Source organism: Corapipo altera, unplaced genomic scaffold, assembly GCF_003945725.1.
Source record: "Corapipo altera isolate COAL_440 unplaced genomic scaffold, ASM394572v1 61462, whole genome shotgun sequence".
Classification (NCBI taxonomy): Eukaryota; Metazoa; Chordata; class Aves; order Passeriformes; family Pipridae; genus Corapipo; species Corapipo altera.
This window is the reverse complement of record NW_020885693.1, coordinates 1,974-10,418: the sequence shown is the minus strand read 5'-3', so window position 1 is coordinate 10,418 and position 8,445 is coordinate 1,974.

The window sequence follows — 8,445 nt, the reverse complement described above, 5'->3', positions numbered from 1 at the left end:
GTTTTGCGGGTCACTGAGAGGGTTTAGGGGGTGCTGGGGAGGGATGAGGTCTCTGAGGGGATTTGAGGGGACCTTGAGGAGGTATGGACGGGTCGAGGAGTGGATTTTGGAGGGGATTTCAGGGGTTTTGAGAGGATTGTGGGGGGTCCCCTAAAGCCCAGCAGTGGGGTGCAGGGGGTCCCCAGCGCCCAAGAGAAGGGGCATTGGGGTGCCCCCAAAATCTGGGGGGGAGATGTACCAAATCTCGGTAAGTGCCCCCACTCGGTAAGTGCCCCCAGTATATCCCAATGATCTCCAAATGACCCCCAGTTTGGCCCAGTAACCTGCCAGTGTCCCCCTGTGTTTCCTGGTAATCCCCCAGTAACTCCCCAGTTCTCTACCAGTGCCCCCCAGTGTGCCCCAGTTCCCCTCCAATCCCTCCCAGTGCCCTCCCAGCATCCCTCAGTTCCCCCCCAGTCCCTCCCAGTGCCCCCTGGTTCCCCCCAGTGTGTGCCAGTATCCCCCAGTAATCACTTAGTGGGCTTTGAGGTTCTTTCTGTGAGGTTTGGGGGTCCTGGAGAGACTTTGCAGGGACCTTTTAGGCAATTTTGGGGTCTCTAGGGGGTTTAAGGGATCCCAGACGGTTATAAGGGACCCTGAGGGGGACTGGGGGGCCCTGAATAGGCTTGGGGTGTCCCAGGTGGGTTTTGCAGGTCACTGAGAGGGTTTAGGTGGTCCGGGGGAGGGATGAGATCTCTGAGGGGATTTGGAAGGACCTTGAGAAGGTTTTGGGTCAAGGGGTGGATTTCTGAGGGGATTTCAGGGGTTTTGAGGGGATTTTGGGGGCTTCCCTAAAGGCCAGCAGTGTGTTCATGGGGTCCCCCAGCCCTCAGGGGAGAGGTGCTAGGGATGCTCCCCAAAATCTGGGGGGGGGGGGGAGATGTACCAAATCTCGGTAAGGGGATCCCAGTGCCCCCAGTATATCCCCATGACCTCCAAATGATCCCCAGTATGGCCCAGTAACCCCCCTGTGTCCCCCCTGTGTGTCCTGGTAATTCCCCAGTAACTCCCCAGTTCTCTGCCAGTGCCCCCCAGTGTGCCCCAGTTCACCTCTAGTCCCTCCCAGTGTCCCTCAGTAACCCCCCAGTCCCTCCCAGTGCCCCCTGGTTCCCCCCAGTGTGTCCCAGTATCCCCCAGTAATCCCCCAGTGCCCCCCAAAGCCCCCCAGTTCTCCCCAGTGTGTCCCCAGATGCCCTTGGCCTTTCTATGGGAGGGGGAGCATTTTTGGGGTCAGAAGGTCCAGAGAAGAGCAGCGAGGCTGGGGAAGGCAGTGGAGCACAAGTGGTGTGAGGAGAGGCTGAGGGAGGCTGGGTTGTTGAGGCTGGAGAAGAGGAGGCTCAGGGGAGACCTCCTTGGCCTTTCTGTGAGCGTGGTGTGGAGGGGGGATGTTTTTGTGGTCAGAGGGTCCAGGGGGAGCTCCTGTGGTGAGATGGAAGGTTGGGGACATCAGGGTTGAGGTTTGGGGACAGTGGAATTGGGGGAATTATGGCCATGAAGAGGCCCTGGGGACATTGGAGACACCAGGGGGGTCTCAGGGTGTTAATGGGGGAATTAGGGACACCAAGAAGGTCTTGGGAACCCCAGGGGGGTCTCAGGACTCACCTACTTGTGGAGCTGCCCCTCCTCTTTCCCCCTAGACATCATTAACCCCTCCCAAATGTCTGCCAACCCCCATTTTCCTTTTAATCCCCTCCCCCACAGATCCTTTTGACCTCCCAAGACCCCTTTAAACTCCCTTAAATGGACCCAATGCTGCCTAAAACCTTCCAAATCCCCATCCAATGCCCCCCCAGATTCCCCCAAATCTCCCCCAACCCCCCCTCAAATCCCTTCGAACCCCCCCAAAGAGGGATCACCCGGCACCCTGGGACAGGAACACAGTGGGCTGTACTGGGGGCACTGGGCTGTACTGGGGGCACTGGGGGGGCTCAGGTGTCCCACGACAATGTGGCCCAGCTCCAGGAGAGATCTGGGGAGCAGTGAGGAGGTACTGGTCTGTCCTGGTCTGTACTGGTCTGTCTTGGTTTGTACCCCCAATCCCCAAAGCCCCTCCCCAGCTCCCCCAGGACCCTCCCACACCCCAAAGCCCCCCAGACCCTCCAGGCCCCTGACTTGGTCCTGCTGCCCCTTGAGCATCTGCAGCTGCTGCAGAACCAGGCATTTCATCATCAAATGTGCAGCTGACACCAAGCTGGGGGTGTGTTGATGTGCTGAAGGCAGGAGGGCTCTGCAGAGGGACCTGGCCAAGCTGGATCCATGGGCTGATTCCAGGGGGATGAGGTTCCAGCAGGCCAAGGGCCGGGTCCTGCCCTTTGGGCACAAGAAGCCCCGTCAGCCCCCCGGGCTGGGGCCAGAGTGTCTGGAGAGCAGGCAGGCAGAAAGGGAGCTGGGATGGGGATGGACAGGAAGGTGAAGAGGAGGCAGAGTGTGGCCAGGTGGCCAAGAGGGCCAATGGATTGTGTGAGGAGAGGCTGAGGGAGCTGGGGGTGTTGAGGCTGGAGAAGAGGAGGCTCAGGGGAGACCTCCTGACTCTCTGCAAGTCCCTGCCAGGAGGTTGGAGCCAGGTGGGGGTGGGGCTGTTGTGCCAGGAAGCAGCAGTAGGACAAGAGGGCTGGGTCTTGAGCTGTGCCAGGGGAGGTTTAGGTTGGAGATTGGGCAGCAATTTTTTGCGGAGAGAGTCATCAGACCTTGGAATGGGCTGGGCAGGGTGGAGTCAGCGTCCCTGGAGGTGTTGAAGGTGAGAGTGGATGTGGCCTCAGTGCCATGGTCTGAGAAGCACGGCGGGGTTGGACTTGATGATCTCGGAGGTCTTTTCCAACGTGGCTGATTCTGTGATTCTCTGATTGCCATTCCTATGGCAGCACATGCTTGAGGCTCTATCCCCAGGGTGATGGAGATGTCTGTCCATATCTATCTGCAAGGTTAGTGTGTAAATGTGTGGTGTTAGAAAAGCAGGCTGAGTTCTGGGATGGTTGTAGAAGGAGAAGGAAGCCCAGAGGCCAGTGCAAGCAGGCAGCCCTCAGCTTGCACATGATGTCCCCTCCCTGCAGGTTCCTGTCCTTGAGCCCAGGCCCTGAGGTGAGGCTGAGAAGTGGCGCGGAGGTGAGGCCAGAGCTGTCCCTGAGGTGAGGCTGAGAATAAGTGCAAGGCAGAGGTGCTGCTGAGGAAGGAGAGCCCTGTGGTGGGGAAGAAACAAAACTGTGGGTGCCCATCCCTGAGAAGGTGCTGTGTCCATCCCCTGTGTGCCAGGTGAGCTGGGGCTTTGCTGCAGAACTGCGGGCGCTGATTTGAGCGACTGCAAGTGCTGAGATGGTGGCACCCAGGAACACAAACTGTGCCTGGCCACGGAGCCTGCAAGGAGGAGCAGAGACAGCCCTGGCAGTGTGGGGGGCCAGGTTGTCCCTGTGCCTTCGCCTGCAGGCCCTGTCTGTCCCTGCTGGGCCCCTGTCCATTACCCCTCTCAGGTCTCTGCACACCTACTCTGCAGAGCTTGACTCCCTGCAGACTTTGCAGGGAAATCTGTGCTGGCAGCTGCATCCTGAGCCCAAGTGCAGTTTGTATCCCCGAATGCTGATCCATCCTGGGGACCCAAGGGGTCCTCTGCCATTCCATCCATGCAGCAGGAGTCACCCTGCTGCTCTTGACTCCCTGCAGAGGAGCAAGTGACATCTCTGTGTTTGGGAGATGCCAGATGCTGCCCCCGGGCCATCAGAAGTGGTGCTGAAGCCTCTTTCAGCCCAGCCTTGGGTGCAGTTTTCTCTCCCCTCACCGAGTGCCCGCTGCCCCAACCAGCACTGACCAACCAGGGCATTTGGCACATTTGGTTTGGTGGTTTGGAGAAACAGCCCCGGACTGGCAGGGGGCCAGAGAAACTCGAGGAACAGCCCTGGCGAGTTTTAAGTGATACTACATTAATACAACTTTTGATTAATATATAGTAAGTCAATCAACTGCTCATGAAATGACATCACTCCCTTCATCCTCCTAAATAAACACCATTTTTTTGGTCTGAATCTTCATATTTTGGAGTATTTTTGGCTGAATCCTGACTTTTTGCAGTTTGTGAGGGGTTCATCTTGCTGTTTCTGAAGGGTTTTTTGCCTGAATCTCGATGGTTTGGGTTTTTCTGGGCTGAATCTTGATGTTTTGGATGTTCTTATGGTCACAGGATGCCCGGTGAGTTCTAGAGGTGGACTTGGGCAGGAGGAACCCCCAAGCCAACGCGCTCAGCCCTTGTTTTCCCCCCCATCAGGATTTGTCCTTTGTTGTAGTTGACGGGATAAAAACACACGACCACAGAATTGATCATAACTTATCCAACTTTATTGCTGCATGCTTTGTGCTTATAAAGGTTAATAATTAGCCTCATACATATTACAAAAACTAAGCTCATCATTGGCTTCTGATTACCTAAGATATATTTGCGCAAATGCTGTTTCTTTCGCACTCTTATGGTTACTTATTTACTATTTATTCTGCTTTCCCATCTGCTTTATTCTATTCTTCTGTCACGTATACAGTTTCACAGACACAGTGACCTTCTAATATCTTTCCTTTACCGTAGGACCATTGCTATAGCATCTTTCTCATGTCCTCTTTCTATCAACCACATTTCTGTAATACTCTCCACACTTCCCCCGTTTTCTTTTGATAATGTCAAAAATACATCATTCATTGCCTTCGTTAGTATGTTCTGTATACATTTAAAAACACAAGGAACAACGCATAAAGCAGCCAACAATATCAGCAAGAGTGAAATAGCTTGTTTAGTGATCTCAGCGAGCCATGGTCCTAAGCCTAACTTTGCTAACCATTCCCTAATAGGGTCTTTTTGGACTTTAAAGTCATTCAGATGACTTTGCATTTCTTTTAGTTTTTGGTAGATGGACTGAGAGTGATCAGAAAGATTCATACAACACATGCCTTCAAATTCTTCACATCCATGCCCCTGAGCTAGCAATAGAAAATCTATAGCTGCTCTGTTCTGTAAAACAGCATGTTTTATTTCATCAAAGTCATGAGCCAATTCTCCTAGAATTTTCGAGGTTCTATTCATTTGATTCCTTGCCCAACAAACTGTTCTTTGGACAGAGGGGATCACAGTGTTGGACTCCTTAGGGGAGCTGCCCTTAGGGGGTGCCTTGTGCTCTTTGATCTTATCCCCGTGCTTTATCAAGTATTCCAAATTAGCAGTGGGTAATTTATCCATCAGTTCTCGAGGCATTCCTTTTGCAATACCTTCCATGCCTTCCACCCACAAACTGTATCTCTTTCTCCCACTAGATGACACATTTTGATGAAAAATACCTGGCAAGGCAGGTTTTTGGACCTTCCCTGCCCTCCTGCAGTGTTTTCTCCGGCCACTCGTACCAGAGAGCCCCAGTTGCTGATCAGTAGCTATTAATTCTTGGGCTATCTCCATCCAGGTTATCCCTGATGGAGCACCCCTTCTTCTAGGTCTGGGTGTTGCCTTTATGCGCTCCTGTAATTGTTTAGCATAAACTTTTAGTGCATCAGGCAGGCCTCGAATTAAGACCGGAAATCTCTGTGGATCAGCCTCGAGTTCCATTGGGGAATTTCATTGTGGGTCTAAAACTTTTGTGTGCATTAATTGGAGACATGCGGTTTTTTGTACACTTTTTACAATGTGGTCAATCATGGGTGTTTTAATCTTGTGTGGATCTCCCCTTTCTATAGGGTCTAACCCACCTGCCCAGTAGTCAGCTCTTTGGGTCAGGGACCATGGGGTTCGGTTATCATTTCTGATCAGGAAGACCCCTGGGCCCCAAAATCCTCTGGCCTCATCTTCACTCAACAAAATCTGATCCCCCCCTGTAAGGGACACCCTCCACACATATTCAGTCTCTGATTCACTGGCCTTACGGCTGTTATTTTTCTTGAATTTTGACCAGTGCTTCTCCCGTGTATGGACTAGTTCGTGTGGTAGTTTACTGATTTGCCCCCTGGCCAGTGGTTTCAGTTTTAATGAGGGGATGCATATGTATTACCTCGTCCTCTGGATAACTTTGCTTAAGCTCTTCCAATTCCCCAGAGGGGTACAGGGATTTGTTAACATCCACCAGCCTAGGGTATTTTAAATTGATATCTCGTGATTCACAATTTTCCATTTCTAGTACCTTTTTCAGCCTTTCCTTTTGTTCCTCCTCCTCTTGGCGGGTTGACCGAAGTAACAAGTTAATTTCCCTCTCCCCCCAAACTGCTTCACGCTCAGCAGTTAACTGCAAGTGTTCTTTTTCTAATTGCTCCTGTAATGCCTTCATTGACTCCTGAAGAGATCTTATCACCTCACCAGTAGATTTTTGAATAGCCAGTCTTTCCTTAGGCACTGTTCTAAGGACAACACCTAAAACAGCACCTACAAAAACCAGTCCTAAAGCAAGGACAAACATCAGGAGGGAATAATCCCCATATAACTCAACCTGAGGATGTCATTCCTTTTGCCTCAATCATTAACCCAGCTCGGGTTAATGTCTTTCTCCCCCTTAACCCTCTGAGGGTCGGCTTGACTCTCCCCTGGAAAACCTTTCAACAGTTTCAGGTACCAGAGAACCTTTCAACAGGTCCAGACCACACCAGGAAACTTTCAACAGGTCTGATGTGCCCGGGTCACACCGAGAGGAGAAAAATTCGTACTATAACTTTACAGCGAGGGGACAATCACCCTTTGACTCCCCCTCGGTGTCAGTTTTAGACTACACCGATTACTCCACCACATCCAAAGGATCCTGCTGACTACGTCAAAAATGTTACGACCCGCCCCAGAAAAAGGGAGGGGGGTAACCCAGGTTTTCATCAATAATTCCCTTGGGGTGGATTAGAGTGAAACGACACTGAATAATCGGTGTCTGAAAACATATACTGGCAAGGTTTATTTTAACAATTCTGTATCAACAGGCATGCTAGCAGTTTGGGTGTTGTCATATAACAATGTGACATAGAGATAACCTTTAGGGGGGGAGAAAATGCGCAGGGGACAATTTTGCATCAACAAGTATACTAGAATTTTGGGTGCTGTCATACAACAATGTGACACAGAGATAACCTTTGGGGGGGGGAAGAAAATGCATAAGGGACAGAAAGGCAGGATAAGAGCAAGGGAGAGTAAGGGAAAGAAAAGCTGAGAGTGGACAGATGTATATAGTCACCGCCCACGGGGTCCAGCGATGCTTCCATGTCTGTCAGTTAAAGTGGTGGCCTTGATCTGCTGGGGGTGAAGGAGGGAAGCCCCCACACTCCAAGAAGTTATGAGTTATTATATCCATGGTTAGTGTCATGAGTTATGCCTCGAGCCTTCGACATCTCCTGGGTCTGTGTTGAGTTTTTTGCGGCTCTCCTGGTTCCTGCCTTTCAAGATCAGCAGAGGGAGGGAGGGGTCCGATTGCTCATCAGAGGTACCATGCAAGTCAAAAGCCTGCAAAAGTCTCCTAGAATGCATAAATCATTAACCATTTCAGTCTCTGACAGAGGGGAAAAGAGATTTGATCCATTGTAAATGCTTATGTCGTGGTAGAGATAGCTAAGATTGTATATAATGTATTGTGGTGTTTATTTTGAACAGTCACTGTAAAATATAATCCCTTTCCCCCCATTCTGAGTCTTGTGTGGTGTCTGGAAAATCCATCTCACACTAGGCTGAGATGTGGGAGGGGGGCTTGGACTATGGAATTGGATTTTTGGGGCTCTCAAACCATGACAAAATAATATATAGAAATTAAGATATAAATATATGTTTTTATATCTTTATATATATATTTTGATATATAATATATAGCAATAATATATAAATAAATAGAATGCAAATAAAAACAAATAAATAAAGAAATCTTTAAATATATAAATAATAGATGGAAATTAATATATAAATATATATTTCTATATTTTTAAATATAACAGATGTTAATATATGATGTTGTGCAACCTCTCCAGCACAGTCCCCCTGCAGACACCGCCTGCAGCCAAGGCTCTTTGCTCCACTCCTTCAGCCGAGGAGATAAAACCGAGAAGAAATTCCCTTTGCAGTTCTGGGTTTCCCTCCCTGCTCTGCTCCCCCCCAGCTCTCCCACCTGGACCAAACTGGTGGTGAGGTCTCCATTCCAGCTGGGGAGCAACTCCAGCTCCTGGTGCAAAAGGGATCTGGCGATGGCTGTGGAGATGGGAACAGAGAATCATAGAATCATGGAATCATAGAATCATGAAATCATAGAAGCATAGAATCATGGAATCATAGAATCATGGAATCATAGAATCATGAAATCATAGAAGCATAGAATCATGGAGTCATGGAATCATGGAATCATAGAAGCATAGAATCATGGAATCGCAGAATCATGGAATCATAGAATCATGGAATCACGGAATGATAGAATCACAGAATCATAGAATCAT